General features: G+C 40.1%; 1 protein-coding gene across 9 annotated transcripts in view; it reads right to left on the bottom strand.

Moving 5' to 3' along the window:
* KLF12 (KLF transcription factor 12) overlaps positions 1-18489 on the bottom strand; it is a 447719-nt gene that overhangs the window by 359159 nt on the left and 70071 nt on the right. The window contains exon 1 of one of the 9 annotated variants that reach the window (XM_058682959.1): positions 17056-17422. The exons of the other annotated variants lie outside the window; for them this stretch is intronic. The gene's annotated coding sequence lies outside the window, so the exon portion shown is untranslated. Of the gene's footprint in view, positions 1-17055; positions 17423-18489 lie in introns of those variants that run through there. 9 annotated transcript variants of the gene reach the window in all.

Genomic DNA, 18489 nt, shown 5'->3' with positions numbered 1-18489 from the left:
TAAATTTACCTGTGTGTGTGTGTGTGTGTGTGTGTGTGTGTACATACGTACACTCTTGGTTTTCGTGATGGTTTCAGTGATTCTTGATACTTTACTAAAATATAGTAAATTCTAATTATATGAGTTTCTTGGTCCTCAACCATGACAACTAGCAAAAGCTACCCAGCTCCCTTATCTAAAGAGCACTGAGTAATTAATTAATGCAAAGAAACACAAGCAGTAGATACTGTACAAAGACATTGTGGGTTTAGATTTTCTCTTAGGAAGAGTTCCTTGAGGAAGGTTTGTATTTCTCTATTCAAGGCAATATTTATGTCTTCAATAAAGACTAAAATTGTAAAAACTGGGCAATGGATCTAGTTATAATAAATTTGGCAAGTCCTCACAGCTGTTCAGGCTGAAATAAGAGAGTGGGAGAACACTATATCCATTAAACACTCCTTAAGTGTTCTATGTTTATAGACAATCTTATAAGGAATTCTGCATCCATTCTTATTCAATACACAATACTTTTCAGCAGATCATATTTCATTTCTATGCCTTTTTGGCAAAATGAAAAAAAAAAAAACAAAACCATGTGGTCAATAAATGAATAACTTCTCCAGTCAAAACATTAATAAAAAACCTTCTTATACTTTGCCCTCAGATAAATGACTCATCAGAGTGCCCGGGGAAAATAAACTACCTCACAAAAAGATCAGTGAAAGAGAAAAACCTATCAGTCCCCAAACTGCAAAGGAATGAAAGGAAAACCACCCAGAAATAAGGCCTCTTATTCTACAGTCCGACTACACATGCTTTTACCCTCTGCCTCTACCAAGCAGTACTATTTGGGATCTCTAATTCTGTATCCACAAAATGAACAACTAAATGCCTGCTTTACAATATCTCATCAACTGCAAGCACACCTAACAGCCAGATCTTCATTTTTAAAACCATTCTCCAATGACAGGAACCAGGGCTCCTTGAAGAAATGGCTGATCTAGGACTGAGACAGGAAACATACAAGATGACTATGCAGCATTTTGTAGTGCTAGAGTGTAGAGAAGTAGGAAAAGAAAGAAAAGGAAGGAATGAAGGGAGGGAGGGAGGGAGGGAGGGAGGAAAGAAGGAGGGAGTATAACGGCAGTTTGTCAAAGAGATACAAACGCCAACTAAGAGTTACCAATGACCAAACCTAGAACAATTTAAACAACAAAATAAAGTAGTATTAGATTATAACCTAAAGTATAAAATAAATATACACAAGTCCATATTTACATAAATGTGTAGACAGATAGATAAATAAGAAGAAAACGTCATGAGCTATAAAGAATTCCAACTAATTTTTGTATATACTTCATCCTCAAGAAAGTAGAGCAGAATTCCCCACTCCTTAAGTGTCAGGAACGCATAGGGGCTCCTTAAACTCAAAGAACAGTAAGGAAGAAGGAAAGGGAATAACTTTACAGTGGAAAACCCTGACAGACTCTATCTCAGGCAGGTAATCAAGGTCATTGACAGTGATGCCATTTTGACAGTCAGTACTACTGATTTGATGTAATGACACTGTGGCACTTTATCTCTGTGGTCCTCCTCTTGATAAAGTGGCACTTTATCTCTGTGGTCCTCCTCTTGAAACCTGTAACCACAGACTAATCATTAGAAGGGTATCAAAGACCACTTGGAAACATTCTACAAACTATTTGGCCTGTACTTCTCAAACTATCAAGGTCATCAAACACACAGAGAGTCGGACAAACTGTCACAGCCAAAAGAAGCCAAAGAGACGTGACCACCATATGTAGCATGGGATGCTGGATGGAATCCTGGGATAGAAAAGGGACAAAGGATAAAAACTGAAGAGATATGAATCACGTATAGACTTCAGATTAATAAAAACGTATCACTGTTGGTTCACTAACTGTAATAAATATACCATACTAATGTAAAACACTAGTAATAGCAAGAACTGGGTATGGGGAGTGTGAAAATTCTTTCTTCACAATTTTCTGTAAATCCAAACCTTAAAAAAAGTAAAGTTTATTTTTTAAAACGCCTGCCCCACCTTCTAAACAAGGCTAAATTTTTAAATAAGTTATGGAAGGGGAGCTGTTGTTCAATGGATATAGTTACAGATACACAAGGTTAGTAAGTTCTAGAGATCTGCTGCACAACATAGTGCATATAATTAACAATAAGGTGTGGTACAATATGGTATGCTGCACAACATTACAGTACAGTCAGCAATACAATTAAAAATGTGTTGAAAGGGTAGATTTCATTTTAAGTGTTCTTACAAAACGAGTAAAAAAGCAGAGGGACGCAAACTCACGGAGGTGATGAATATGTTTATTACAATGATTAAGGTGATGGTATCATGGGCGGATGCATATATTCAAAGTCATCAAATTAGTATATACACTTTTTTATACCTTATCTCAATAAAGGTACAAAAGAAGTTTATGGAAGTACTTTGTTCATAGGCTACAAAAAGAAACAACCGATCGCATTTTATTTTAAAAGGCTACTAGAGATTTGTTTCCCACCTGAAAAAAGAAACTAGGGACTGGTACGACACTGGGCGGGTCCTTCAAAGCAGATGGCAGGAGAAAAAGAAGTTACCCAAAAGAAATTACGAATTGGAAATGAATCACGTCAGGATGGTCACTTCTTGCCTAGAGTTGAGACCACGTGCAGAGATACACTGTAACCACTCTACCAAGGAATGTTTAGCACTAACAGAAATAATCTCTGTGCAGAAAACATGACGATGATTGTTGTACCGCAGCTACTTTCATCTCCTCGCCTTACTACTGTGTTTCTATACAGGCAGAGAATACTTCTACTTCCTTGCTATGCCACTAGAGCTATTAATTTTATTTTTTATCTCTTTACTGTCATTGATTCCCCTGTAAGTTATTTTAACATTCTTTGCTTTCTTTGGAAAGAACTGCTAAAAAACAGGGCGGGGGGGGGGGGGGGGGGGACCAGAAATTAACATACATATTGGTTTTGAAAATCATAGTTATAGGAAGTTTACTTGGATCTCATGCAACCAGACATATATGTCTTTCCCCAGTATCTTTTCAGAATCAGCTCTCCTTAAGCCCAGAGAAATTCCGCTGAGTCCACGTGTTTGGGTAAGGATGTCTCCTCCCCTCCAAGCCAGGAGTGGGCATATGACCCTGGTCTAACCCAACCGAGTATTCTCCCCCTGGTCACCTTGGTTGATTTAGGGAATGGGTGACCAAGCCAAATGCTGTCATCAAAAAAACTGCTTGCTCTTTTTCTAAGAATATAAAAGGTCTATAGTGGACTCGATCAGCAGCCACACTGTTGTCACATTTTAATAATCTGAGAATAAAGCAGAAGCAACAAACCTGAAAAATGAATACAGAAACAGAGTACCGGTGACATCATTTCAATTGCTCCCTAATGCAGTACTTAAAAACACCTTCACCTCTTGGATGAACCCATCCCGTGAGCCAACAAACAATAAACTGGCTTTGAATTAAGCGAGCTTGAGTTGGGGTATCAGCTGAGGTTGGATACAGATGCGAGTGTCAGCATACTTAAAAGGACGGTGGCTTGGGCATGACTGGAGTAGTTCTGTCTCTAGCGTTCGGAATGCAAAGTCAGGCAGTCAACAGCTGGAACACAATTCTGCTCCCCTAAGTCCTATAGAAACCACCACCATTCCCAGAGTCTGACCTCACCCAGTGGTGGTTTATGACAGCTAAACCTCCAGCCATTGTATCGACATTCCACACAACAGAAATAAAGAAAGGATGAAGAGGTGAAGCAAAGGGAGTGCACTGGGTGACTTGAGACGGAGGCTTAGAGAATGCTTACTTACATCCACTTACATCTCACTGGCTGGGACTCACCTGGCCACATACAAAGGCTTTACTTTGGGCAGCCAGGCACACAAGTAAAAAAACTCTTATCACAGAAAGAGGAAAGAATAGATATTGTGTGGACAATCAGTCTATGCCACAGCTGGGGTCCTATAATTTCCAACCAAGACAATTCACATAAATCCTATGGCTACATAGTAGGTATTCTTTCAATGACTGTATTTTTTAAAAAGGGAGAAAGAGAAACGTTAAGGCATCAAATCATTGTAGTACTTATGTTCTGGAAATCCCACACGACAATGACACACATTTAGAGTTCAGCAATATTAATATCTGATTTCATAGGTGAGAAAATTAACATTGTGGGAGTAGAGCTTTATCATGTGGCCCAAAGTTGTTACAAATTCAGTAAGGATTAAAATCTAGACTATATAGAGAAATTCTCTAAAGAAGAAGACAAGAAACTCAATAGAAAAAAGTGGTAAAACATATGGATAAATGATTGACAGAAAGGGAAATTCAAATGGCCAACAAGAATATGACTTTTGGGTAAAGAAAAAGCAGACTGATTATACACATTGACTTTCGCTCTCTTCCCAATTCAAATAAAATGAGAAGTAATAGATTTTTCTTTAGGCATAGAATGTGAGATGAGTCAATAACAGGAAAAAAGAATTGGAAAGGCAAAAAAACAGATGGAAGAAAGGTAAATGATTTAACAGACCCTAGAAAGCTGAATACAGTTAGGCCAATTGTGAGGAAAACCGAGAAGCAATATGACTTATCCAAAAAAACCTTCCAAAATCTGGGAAGCTGTCAGCTCCATATGACTCTAAAAATGGCGGTAAAATTTAGCTAAAACAAGGGAGAATGGTTGGCAATCCCTCTAAAAATTAGTTAATCTCCAGATATACTACCTTAGTGAACACAGTTAGATGTCTACCTTTCCTAATCCTAGAAGACCAGCAGTTTATTCTCTGTATAGAGTAAAACCTGGGGCCTCTACTGAGATATGAGGGACACCACGTGGATGAAGGAATCCTGTAGAGAACACAGTGAAAGAGGGAACAGTGTGTTGAGATGTCCAGTTTTCTTCTTGTTCAGGTTGCAAACCTCATGCCTGGCCTATTCCTGTTGGCAGGAGTCTGGAAGGTCGTTCTATAGAGAACCTAATTAGCCCTAGAATCAAGCCTACAGATATTTCCTGCCACAGGGGCTCAAAAGTCGGTAGCACAGCCGGTGACTCTGCTGAGAGTGTCCACGAATCTGCTGAGTGCTCCAACCAGAGATGACAGCAATTATCAATGCATTCAGAAACCAAGAAGAGGATGTCATTTTGAAAAGATTACTCTAAGAATCAAAACAACAAAAAAATGTTTTAGAAATTAAAAATGATAGTAAAAGAAGGGAGATAATAAATAAAAGGATGGGAAGACTATGAAGACACCATCTATCACAAAGTAGAATAAAAGAAAATAGGAATAAAATAATAAAAACATTGGAATATCATTCCATAATATCCAACATCTGAATATGGGAGTTAAAAAGAAAACTGAAAATGGAGATGGGGACGGCATCAGCCACAGACCCCCTTGCTCCCCATTTTCCTTCTCTTACTTCAAGAACTGAATAGGTGATGAAAATAAATTTTGAGATGGAACTCTTTGGAGGAAACAGTACCCTGGATCCTCTGACATGTCCCAATGCAGATGCTTGTTTATCTGAACTCAGGAAATGAGTGAATTTGGGTAAAAAGAGATTTCTGTATTTGGGGGAAAAATCTGTAAAACAAGGATTTATGTTTTATCATTTACAAAATGATAGGACCAGCTGAGTACCCTGAAAAACTTGAATAAAAGAGGCTACGCAGAGGCACATCACTGAGAAATTCAGAACATTTAGAACAAGAACCCTTGTTCTTGTTCTACAAGTTTTCAGAGACAGAAAACTCAAGAGTCAGAGGAGAAAAGGCCATTAACAAAGGTACTAGGGGTCATAATGGCATCCAAACAGAAGGCAGAATAATGGAATACCCTCAGAACCCCAAAGGAAAATTATTTTCAATCCTGAATCCCAGATCTGACAACACTATCAATTAAGTACAAAGGTAAAGATATTCTTAACATGCTAGATGTCAAAAATGTACCTCTCCTACAATCTTGCTCCCCAGGAGGATAGGCATAGTAAAGAAAGGAGCAAACAAAGGAGGAACCATAAGCTAGGAGACAGAGGGCACAAAAAAAAGGAAAGGATGGTCGTGGGACCCCAGGCCAAGAGCTGTGCACAAGGCAGAGTAGGGCTGAACGCCCCAAGGATCTGACACAACTTTCTGTGACTCTGAATGCACAGAGAAAAGTATCAGACAACTGGGGGATTAAGCAGGGATGAGAATGCTCAAAATTCAGCAACCATGGAGCACCTGGGTGGCTCAGTGGATTAAGCGTCTGACGTCTTGTTCAGGTCTGTGGGTTGGAGTCCCATGTCAAGCTCCACGTTGGAAGCATGGAAACTGCTAGGGATTCTCGCTCTCTCCTCTCTATCTTCCCCCACTTGCACCTTCCCTATCAAAATAAATAAATGAACTTGAAGAAAAAAAAAAAAAGAAAGAAAGAAAGAAAAGAAAACTCAGCAAACAAAATCAGAGGATAAAATCTATAGGAAAGGAAAAGTAATCATCATAGCACAAGTGTGAGAAGCACCTCTAGAGGTATACTTAGGTAAACATTTAACACTGATTTCATCAAGGCTGAGTCAACTACATTGGAGAGACAAGAAAGCTGTGTGCTTGGGGGAATGGAGATGAAAAGGGCTAAATCCACATGTTACACACTGGGAGGTCCACAGATAAGGCTAACGCTAAAGGAAATAAAAGAAAGAAAAAGCAATATAAACAAGTTATTTAGAGATACAATGCTTAAAAATCAAAAGAACCTGTACAAGTTGAGAAAATTTCCTTAGAGGATGGAAAAACAGTGTGGCGGGGGGGGGGGGGGGGGGGCGGGCAAGCAAAGAATTGCTGCTTTGTCTTCACAATCTCTGTTGGTCAATTTTGACTTTGTAAACTATGTGCATACAAAATCTTGATGAACATCAAAACTAAAAGATAAAACGAAGAAGATTTCTGATAGAAGCAGGAGGGTATTCCACGTGGAGTAATGAAGAGTGAGGAGACCTAATACGTATCAGGGGTCACAGGGAGCCACGGGGGTCAAGACCGAGAACACACTGAGTCCAACCACATGGTGTGGTGGGGCGTGCAATTTACACAAGAAGAGTTGACACCAGAGGATGAGAACCCATTAGAGATTCTGAGCAGAGGACCCATGTGACAACTTTAAGAGGATGAATCTTAGCAAGCAGGGAAGTTGGCAAGTGAGAGGCAGAGACTCCAGTCAGAATGGCATTTCAACCATTCAAGTAAGAATTAATAAGGGTCTGAATTTCAATAAAGGCAAGATATATTCTAATGAGGGAGAGAGTCTGAGGGAGAAGTGAAAACTCACTAGAAGTAAATACACATCAAAATACCACATATTACTTTATGCTGATCAGAATGAAGACAATTAAAAAAGAGAATAATAACAAGTTTGGGCAGTCATTTGGGGAAAGGGAAAACTTTACAGACAGCTGGTAGATATTTAAACTAGTACAGCAATTGTGGAAAAAATAAAAATATGGCAGTAATTAATGAAATGAAGTGTGTTTATGCCCTCTATGATCAGGTAACTTCACTCTTCCTAAGGACACATTCTGGGAAATGTTTCAGGCAAGACTGTAGTACTGGGACTTAAAGGCATTCAAGGTTTCCACTAGGGAATGGAAAAATAAATTATGGTAGGTGGATGTTACAGAATACTACCCAGAAGTGAGAACTAATAGCAACATAAATGGAACTTACAGAATTGGGTGAACTGTAAGAAAAGGAAATGAGTTTTATAGCATAAAACCACTTGTAGAAAGTAAACACACACACTTACAAACACCACAGATAACTCCACAAGGTCTCCTCCATATCAAGGGACATATTTCAGGGACCTGGGAGAGTGCGCTTGGCTGCTGGTGAGGAGCAGGGAAGAAAAGAGAGGAACAGAGGGAGGGATGGGAGAAAAAGAAAGTGAAACAGCAAAACAGGGGAAGAGCCTTAGGGTACCAGGAAGGGAGGTGGAGCATGGACTGAGGAGTGGGATGGAGTCCACTATCATCAGAAGATCAAAAGCACCATCACCACTCACACCAAACAGACCTCTAAAGAGAGAAAGAAAGAGAAAGACAGAATTGGGATCAAGTAGAAAGAAGTAGAAGTGAGGTCAAGTAAAAAGAAAAGACAAGTAGAATAAGAAGATAAGAATTCCACGTCTGGCTCTCAAACCTTCTAAGTGTGTGGCCCAAAACGAATTATTTTACCATTCAATGCCTCGGTTTCCTTATGTATTTAAAAAAAAAAAAAAAAAAAAAGGAAGATACAGTAACTTCTCAGAGTAATTGTGAGGATTAAACGATATCAGAAACATGGTACATACTGTGTAAGTTTTTCTAGGAAATAGTGCCGCAGATACGCATTTTTATGGTTTGCCCACCTGCTTCCCATCGGGTAATTCTAAGAATTTACATTTTTTAATCAATTATTCTAAGTTTTTTTTTTTAAGCTTTTCTACTGGCCCCACTCATGAGAAGACTAGTACTGAAAATAAGTTTTTTGATACATGGAAAGGAAATAACAACGGGTCCATCCATCAAAGCTGAGAATCAAGTTAACTTCCAAGGAAGCAGACTATCTACACTGCCCAACACCACACTCCACCATCTTGGCCAGATCACATCACACACATTTCAAAGGAAGAATTCTTCCCCTGAAGCAAGTTCTTATTCCGGTTTCCAAAGTGTTAAAGTGAATGCTATTTGAACATCACAGCCATGAGAAATAAATTAAACAGAATCAAATGCACCCCCTCTAGATAAAGTCAGCCCTCCTGGTACCTGTCCATTTCTCCCATTACTATGGCTCATATGAAAAGTTGGAGGGCAACTAGCTTTCTCTCCTTCGCATGTACTCTGCTCACTTCTGCCTCATAAACTACCCAATATACTCTACTCCCTGGCTCTAGGCCTTTCTCATCACCTCTGCCAACCCACAGTCTTGCTTTCCCTCTAAAACCTCCAGAGTCTTCCCTGGCTGCCTTATACTCTACATCTACCGTCACCATACCAGCAATCAGTAAGAAAGCTCACGTATATTAACTTACACCTAAACAGGAGAAAGCCCTTGCATCAATCAGGAAACTCTATTATCTAGACTTTTTTTTGGTTTTTTTGGCCATATGTTCATAATGAGCATGTTCAGATACCTGCTAAAATAAACCGCAACACCTAAATTAAGGCATCAAAGATTAAGTATCAAAGTACACTTACTATCTTCTATAAGCTATTAAATAAAATATTTATAGCGAAAAAAATTTCATCGGCCATTTGTGGTGAAAAACTATGTCAAAACATACTTGATAATATATTTAATACATATTCCTTGTAATATTTTACATTTCTTAAGGTTTATTTATCTTGAGAGAGAGAGAGAATAAGCGAGCAAGCTTGTCCAGTGGAGGGACAGAGAGAAAGGGAAAGAGAATCCCAAGCAGGCTCTGCGCTGTCTGTGCCAAAGCCCAACATGAACCGTGAGATCACGAAGCGTGCGATCGTGACCTGAGCTGAAACCAAGAGCTGGACGCGCAACCAACTGAGCCACCTGTGCGCCCCCATATTCCTTGTAATAGACAGAATTCTCAACTATTTCATTTAATGTTCTCAGTAATCCTACCAGGGTAGAGAAGGTAAGACTGCTCAAAGCCACAAGCCAAGCAAGCCAAGTAAGAGGTTGGTGCTGTTACTCACTCAACATACTGCCTCCACTGGCTTCAGTAACAGCAAGGACAATGCTTTAGAAAAAGTGGAGGTCAAACACCTGGATGCTGGACCTTGAGCACAACAGATGTTCCATAAGTAAAAGGAATGGCTATAAAGCTTAACATTATCACATAAATCTCGTTGAACAAAAAAAAAATGCTAAAAATATTGCTTAAAGTCCTGTTAGTACATTGTTGAGAGGGAAAATGAGGTGGAGGAAAAAGAAACTCTTGTAGCACGTCTGCATTCTGCTCAGGGTAAAGGGTAAAATGGGACCTAAAAACTCATATTCATTGAGAAACGAGATAAATTCACTTTGTGGGATTAAAGAGTACAGAATATTGCTATGCACATTTAAAGGTTTCTTTATTAGTTGTAAGAAAAGTAACGTGAGTCATATTTTTTTTAATAAAATTCCAATCCCAGTAAATTTTCCATGTATTCCATCCTATAAAACATGATTAAGGTAGTATGCTGAATTTGAAACTGCTCCAGTAGACCTTCAAGGGGTATTTCAGACTACTCACAGTATCAAAATTCTTAGACCAAAGTGGGTTAAAAACAAAACATATAAAGTCGACCCCTAACTCCAAAATTTAAGAACCACTAGGCTACTCAAAGCAGCTAGGACAATTCACAAAAAGAAGTCAAAGCAACTACCTCAGTGTCATCATGTAAGCTTCCAGACACTTTGGCCAAAAGTAATGGATACATGATACAGAATATTATTTAAAGAACACTAGGGGCGCCTGGGTGGCGCAGTCGGTTAAGCGTCCGACTTCAGCCAGGTCACGATCTCACGGTCCGTGAGTTCGAGCCCCGCGTCGGGCTCTGGGCTGATGGCTCAGAGCCTGGAGCCTGTTTCCGATTCTGTGTCTCCCTCTCTCTCTGTCCCTCCCCCGTTCATGCTCTGTCTCTCTCTGTCCCAAAAAATAAAATAAACGTTGAAAAAAAAAAAAGAACACTAAAGGTAGGGGTTCCTGGGTGGCTCAGTTGGTTAAGCATCCAACTCTTGATTTTGGCTCAGGTCATGATCTCACAGTCATGAGGCTCCGAGCTGGGTATGGAGTCTGCTTAAGATTTTCTCTCTGCCTCTCCTCTGTTTGCGAGCATGCACACGCACATGCGACTGGCTCGCTCGCTCTCTCTCTCTCAAAAAACAAAACAAAACAACAACAACAACACTAAAGGCACCATCATCAGGAGCCGGACTCCTTTTTCACCGGCAACATACGTCCCACAGAGTGTGGCACTCACGGACGTCTCTGCATCAGCTCCTTTGCAGTGGGCCCAGCCCCAAGACCTGACACTGACAGGAGAGGCTGGCAAGGAAGGGCAGGGAATAGAAACTTGGTTTTAAGATGGCACAAGGGAACTTTGGAATTAGCAAGCTCAAACGACTCATTTTACAAAGAAGAAAACAACCCCTAACTTACCCAGGAGCACACAGCTAATGAGAGACTGCGTCAAGATCGGAGCCCAGGTGTCCCTGCCTAGACATTTTCTCTCAGCTGTGTGGCCTCCCCATTCGTGTCATTCTGGACACATCAGTGTGCTCATATATTTTACTGAATACGTTAACATCAGGGGCTTTCACTCACTGGATAGTGTACTTGATAGAATTCAAGTACTGGATAGCATTCTTGATAGAATTGCTTTTGCCCCATTTCTCAAAGCATAAGGAATAGGTCTACGATCTTACTAAGAAATATGATTCACGAGCTTAAACATTTCCACTGCACATCTATCCTGACTAAAATTCAGTGACCAAAGATTTGACATTAAAGAAAATTAAAATTCCATTAAAATATTATACTTTGTATTTACACATGACAATGGTGCCAAAGCGTCCTGACATCCCTATGAAAAAGTGGGGAATAAGCATAGTAACTAACATCTTGTGGACAGGGAAGTTAAGACAAAAGTTAAATTTCTTGCTCAAGAGCATTTAGCAGAATAGGCAACAATGAACAAAACATCTCGAGTCCCAGGATACCAGCGATTGACAACATTACAAAAATATTTTAAAAGTGACAGAAAAAATCATGTTAAGAAAAACTACCAAAGGCAAGCTAACCTGAAGTTTTAGTAAGTCAAATTCTGCCCTGTACATTCTCACCAAAATGCCTCGCAGTCTTAGCAACACAAAAGTTGGAAATTTAGACATCAGTTTCTCAAATCTACTCCATTCACTTAAATGTCTTTAAAAAGCAAAACCTTGGCTGCAACACAATTTATTTAAAAGGAGAAGAAAAAATGATGCCTTCTGCTGATGGGCTACAATAACAAATCAGTGCAAGGCATTTGCCTTGCCATCAGAGTATTTGAAGATAGTTGTAAATTGTAATTTCCTGGTTCTTTACAAGATGCAGTAGAAAGCAACAAGGCTTACCCCAGCAGCTCCGGTTTCTGTATCACCGTGAACATATGATGCTCATCCCCAGAGTATGGAAACAAATTGTGGGCATAATCAGCACCCATTAACCTACTCCCCATGGTTGATACAACAAAGCCCTTCTCCCTCTGGGCTGGTCTTAACTTCTCTGTAGGCAGGGCTCGCCAAGCCTCAGCACATGAAACAGTCAAGACGTGTCCACGGAATATTTTTCGTTTAACAGAGAAGGGTATGGATAAGCAATGGTGACAGTTGGAAGAAAAACAACAGCATCAATTTACCCTAAACACAGTTGTTCTAGGCACTAGGCGGCCAGGAGGCAACAGCTCTAAAGCACCAACCCTAGGGCCAGGATAAACGGTTGCATGCGTAAGGCCCGGGAACAAGTTCCAGGTGCAGCTGGCAGAACAGGCATGGATAACAACAGACAAAACAACCCCACGAGCCACCCTGGGTTGTACAAGAAAGGCAGAGGAAACAGGAACCATCTCGCTCGAGCAGTGCCAACCACCTTCAAAGGCTATTCTCAACCCCGTTGAGCGAAGATGAGTGTGCCTGGGATCACAGACAGACAAATGCAACATCCGCCTGGAAGAGGGCAGAGGAAGAAGAGTCCAGGGGTTCCCACCCAGAGAAGATGCTTGAATAGGATTTAAGAGCTGTGGGAAGTGCGGAGGAGGAAGGAAGGGAGAGCAGAGAGGGAGAAGGAGAAAAGAACGGAGACCACACTGTGATCTGAAGTGAAAACCGAGGACCATATTGAGCATACACATCAGTGCATCAGTTATGCAACATACATGTAACCCACATTTCACTGACTGTCACTTCTTTCGGAAGCATCTGCCAGGGAGTTTTTTTCTTGTATGTTTGTTGGTAGTGTGTGTGTGTTTTTTTTTTTAAGGCCGGCTTTTATTGCTCACTTGTCATTCTACTTACAGTAAAGATTAATAACACTGCATATGGTGTGTGATGAATAAGAAATCCAACTTATATGGCACTAGGTGTGAAATTATGCAGTATACCCCTTTGACTGTAGAAGAATCCTATTTAACATGAAGAGTTTCCTACACAGACAGAAGTGAAAGTTGTTCAAGTATTTGCCATGCTTTGGTCTACAAATAGGATCAGAAAAGTAATCTGCAAAAAAGAAAACTGGGCTACCCAGCTATATTGTCAAACTAAAAAATGTTCTTTCAAAGTTACAGTCAACTCCAACTCACCAAAAATCTAGTCAACCAAAAAGCCAAGATGACCGTAATTTGTTTTGGCTATAATTCTACATGTAAAAGAGGAGTGGGAAAATATTGAGAAGCCATGTCTGCCTCCTCTGGGAGGGAAGGGGAGTGAAATTCAACTCCGTGTAACAGAAGTCTGCATTCTTCCCCTGCCATTGTGGGGCCCAGTAAAGAAGGAAACAGAAGACTCAGAAAATACGGTCTTCACATGAGCAAAAGGAGGTCCAGAGCTGGGTCTGGTCATCAGAGCCAGAGAAAAGTTGTAATACTCTGCATAACTTAAGAGCTCAGAGTTATTCAAGTTGCTGGGAGCCATTGAGGAGAGCAAGAAAGAGGGTTACACACTATGCTGGGCTGCCAGGCCCAAGCTGTTGAAAACTGACGAGGGAATTTTACTAACATGGTCTAGGACCCAATTTCAAGCTTTTTGTTCCTGAACATCTAACTTTTCTATTTCCCTTGTCTTCATAAAGGTAATTCCACATGGTCTTTGTAATTAAAAAAAAAAAAAAAAAAAAAAAAAGCCAGGGCAAGGGGCTGTGTGTGTGCATGGGTAGGTACAAAGTGCAACAGGGACAGCCAGTTTGAGACGGTGAGACACAAGCAGAGCTCAGGGGCCTCCTGTCCACAGTCTCCGCCCCATCCCCATAGACCAAGAGAAAACCCTGACATCCTCCCATTACTTCTGAAAATGGGCTAATTTCTCTGGACTCTCAGAGAGCAGGTTACAGCAGGTTTTGTACCAAAAAGACAGATTCAAAACAATCAAAAGGGTGGCTACTATGATGTCTTTTAGAACCAGAACACTCAGTGTAAGTTGAATTATCTATCACTGAAAAAGCCAATCTTCCAGCTGTGTCAATGACTTGCCTCCACCTCTTAAAGAGGAGTAGCAAATTACTTTTCCTATCAGCTAGTCATGGACACACAAGAGAGACGAGTTACATCATTTGCTACAAACTGCAACTTAATTCAACACCTCTGAGAGAAAACATATCATCTGCTTTTAAGACTAGCATAAGAATTCAAATATTATTAGAGACAGCAACGTCTTCAAAGTTATTTTTGCTATACATCAGAGAAATCAGGAAAATAAAAGAGGGGAATGGTAACATGCAAAGGGAAAAGAGAAAGACAAAGAGCAAAAAGGAAAAAAGCCAAGAATATACACTCAGGAGGAAGAAATGAAATGAGAGGAGATATGGGGACACAGGGAGGGAGAAAATTAAAAAAAAAAAAAAAAAAAAAAAAAATGAAACAGTGGATGAATTCACCCTCCATAATTTTTTTAAGTTTAATTACTTATTTTGAGTGAGAAAAAGCACAAGTGAGACTGAGTGGGGGAGGGGCAGAGACAGAGGAGGGGGAGAGTCCCGAGCGGGCTCCAAACTGTCTGCGCAGAGCTCGATGCGGGGCTCAAACCCACGAACCATGAGATCATGATCTGAGCCAAAATCAAGTCGGACACTTAACCAACTGAACCACCTCTCCTAACTGTATGTAATTTATTTTAAGTTTCTTAGAGCCTCAGTTTTCTCATCTGTAAAACAGATACAAAAGAATGTTTCTCATAATTTGATCACTTAAAAGCAACATATAAAAATATATGAAAGTATGTGTGTATCCATACACAGCCCAGAGTTAGATGTAGAAGGAAAGAGGAAATCTGAACATACAAAATGACCATGAATGAAACCTGCCACTATGAACTCGGGGCTATTAGTCCTATTATCTACTCTCTCTGAAATGTTCATTGATCTCTATTCACAGGTTTTAATTTCTCGATCTTTATTCCTTACAGAGCATTTATTTCAGTCCACCAGAAGGGAAACTAACTTTCCAGGACACAGGGGTGAGGGCAGCGGGCCAAATCTAGACCTTGGTCCCTTGTGTAGAGGACACAAAGGAAAATGCATCTTTCAAACAAGGGCCTTGAAGTACTGAACAACAAAGTAACAATATTAGTCATCACAAGTCTACATTTCTTTTGCTCTTTCTACAAACCAGGCACCAAGCTAAGGTATGCAAGATCTATTCTTTCAAAACATCACAACAATCCTTTTAGATAGGTTCTATTATTAAGTTTACCCTACAAATGAGGAAACTGAGGCCCACAGACATTAAGTCACTTGTCCAAGGTCCCACAGCAATAATGGGTGAGATAGATTTCAAGCCCAACATTTAAAAATGACACCAAATCTCATGAATCCTCAAGTACCTTCTAAGTATCAGAGAAAGCATAAATTACATCCCAGAGAGCCTTAATCTAACCCCACTGCACTGTTTCTTAATTTGCCCCCAAAATGGCAAGTCTACTATTGGACATATAGTAATCCGCAATTCGATTCATATATCTAATTTCCAAGATACTTCCTAGGCTGTGAGGTTTCAGATGAGAAAGACACTTTTGGGTCTCAGTTTTTTCATCTGTAAGGGCAAAAGTTCCAAGTGATGCCCCAAATTTTGTCAAATAAAAAATTACTTTGCAATCCCTTCCCCCACCTTCCTAGGAATCCCAAGGCAGTTTTGATCTTCCTGCTGAAACATGATGGAAATCTCTGGATAAAAGTCTTTTGGAATAGTCTGAAGGAAGCAGTCACCTAAATAAAGGTTACGTTACTTGGATTTCACATTGCATAAATGAAGGCCATGCGGTGTCTTGAACCTTGACTTTATAGGAGAGCTTTGTTAAACTTTTAACAATGAATAAGAAACGTCAAGGGCTGTGCCTGTGAAGCTAAGAATTTTAAGAAGTACACAGGAGCTCTTCATGTGTCAGCAATATAGAAACACCTATGCCAAATACCTTGGCTGTTTCTTTTTCTTTTGCACCAGGGCCTGCTGTTCAGAATGAAAGTGCCAGCAGAATCTTCCTGAGTTGTCTGAGACTGTGGTTACCCTACTTCTAATAAACAAGGCAGCTTCCTGTCTCTGGCTTCCCATTGCTCAACTGGGGTTGAATCATGGCAGCTTTTCACAGTCGTGACCCCTGAGTGCCCTCACGCTAAAGAGTGTCTGCTTTGATTCACTCCCCGTTGTAGGAGAAGCTACTAATCAGAGAACACCTTACTTTGGGGGTTGAAAATACCTGCATCAGTGAAGCTGAAAAAGAGTTCATTTCTCACCCTCAAACTCAGTATCTCATTATGTCTGAATTTACCTCCATTTGGTTGATGTATGTGGACTTTTTCTCAGTCTCTAAAGGGATGAGGCTCTGTGTACACTTTTAGATGGTTTCGGAAGTGGTTAAAATAGCATCCGGTAGATGATTCTCTAATCAAATACTCATTTATGCTTTTCTGAAGGATCTTGAATGACAGGGTCCACACAGCAGAGTTCAAAATCCGAAAATTAAAATGCATTTCAGGTTAAAAACTTTTTTCTTCACAAGTGATAGATCTTTTTCTTAAGGGTTTGAAAATGCAACCTAACAGGATATTCTCCCACTTTGGGCCTGTCCAACACAGTAATCCATTTGTTTTCAAGATACTGATAAATTATACATATATATATATATATATATATCCCACTTCCTTTACTTTGCTCAATCTCCTACAGGATTGCATCAGCAAAAGGGCAGGCTTTGCATCTGCAACCTTTTCAAGTAAACGAAAAAAGAAAAAGAAACCACCTCGCTCTATAAACAAAAGATTTCATCTCCAGCTTTCTGCCATCCCGTTCTCCTTACCCATGGCAACCCATTCTGTGGGACAGTCTTGGCATCTTGATATTGAGACACTGCTTCGGATAACCTGTAATAACTAAAACTCCTCTTCCCCTCCTTCTGCCTGGGCCATTACACTCGCCCTCACGCTTCCCAGAGATGTCAGAGTCCCAGCCGGTGTGAAATGCTGATGCTGTCAGTCAGCAGGAAAATTTTCTGCTTCTGCAAACCTCTCTCTCAGAGCTTCCTCTGTGCCGCACCTCCAGCTGCCTTGAAGCACCGTGTCAGTGTATTAAAATAGCTCTGCACTGATGACTTCACTAGTTCTCACAAACAGGCCAGTTGGCAGAACTCTCATGCAGTCTGCTTCTAACGGGAGGACATTTTTTCTTTCCCCACCACCCCTAATATGAATATTCAGTTTCATTTTGACTCCAGAGGAAGCCTCCTTTGTAAGGTTAAGTGCAGTACAAACCTCATGCAAAAATTTCAAAACCCTGCAAAGAGGCCTGACTAAAAGAGCCAACCTATAGCCAGTATCGGGCACCCCAGTCTGTATTAGCATTTTTTGTGCTAAACTTCAAGGACATCAAAACTGCTAGGTATACTAACCTTATGTAACATGTTCTCATTTCATTCATTTTAGGGCCAAATATCTTCCTGAAGAATGTCTGTGATAACCGATAATCAGACTTTTAAAGCATTATTTCTCATGTTTGCTCCTTTGCCACAAGAAAGCTGGCATACAGTATCAAAGTAAAAATTAATTACCACTACACCTAATAATTAATGTGTCAATGGTTTCTGAAATTGAAAGAAAAATGTGTAAGGCATTCATGCAACAGAAGAGGTGCTCTGCATGGGATCACCAAATATTCTTATAATGTTGATAATTTTCCCTTATAGAATTTTTCACTTCCTTTTAGAGTAACCACATGCTAGTAAGAGAATATTCTATAGAAAAAAAAAAAAAAAAAAAAAAGGACCTTCTGATGTTCTGGCAACATAACTCAGTGCTACGTCCACACTGCACTTCGATTCCAAAAGAGAGCGTTTAGATTAACTGCTTCAGTGCCCAATGGACATAAGATTTATGCCTGGAGAAAAAGCCCCCATATGATTGTATGGACATAGAACTAATGAAATAATTTGGTTCACTGGTTTAAGATAGTTCCTCTAAAAGGGGTACAATCACTGTTCCCAAAAGAGAGAAAGGCACTAACATTCTTCTCTCACTGCCCCTCAATCCCTCTATGTCTGTCACAAACGGCATCTCCATGGTACTGTCTTCTTGCAGACAGGATGGCAGGAAATCACCTCTCTCCAGTAGTCCCAACCTAAACATCAGAAAGCAATCTTGAGAGAACACACGGGCACATATATGAGAATGAATTTTTCAAATGCAATTTACAATGATCTGTTTACTCCATAAATATCTGCTAAGTATCCAGCATGTGG

The sequence above is a fragment of the Neofelis nebulosa genome, chromosome 1 (genome assembly GCF_028018385.1).
Source record: "Neofelis nebulosa isolate mNeoNeb1 chromosome 1, mNeoNeb1.pri, whole genome shotgun sequence".
NCBI classification, from domain to species: domain Eukaryota; kingdom Metazoa; phylum Chordata; class Mammalia; order Carnivora; family Felidae; genus Neofelis; species Neofelis nebulosa.
Note: the sequence above shows the minus strand (reverse complement) of the source record. Positions and strands in the feature narration are given on the sequence as shown.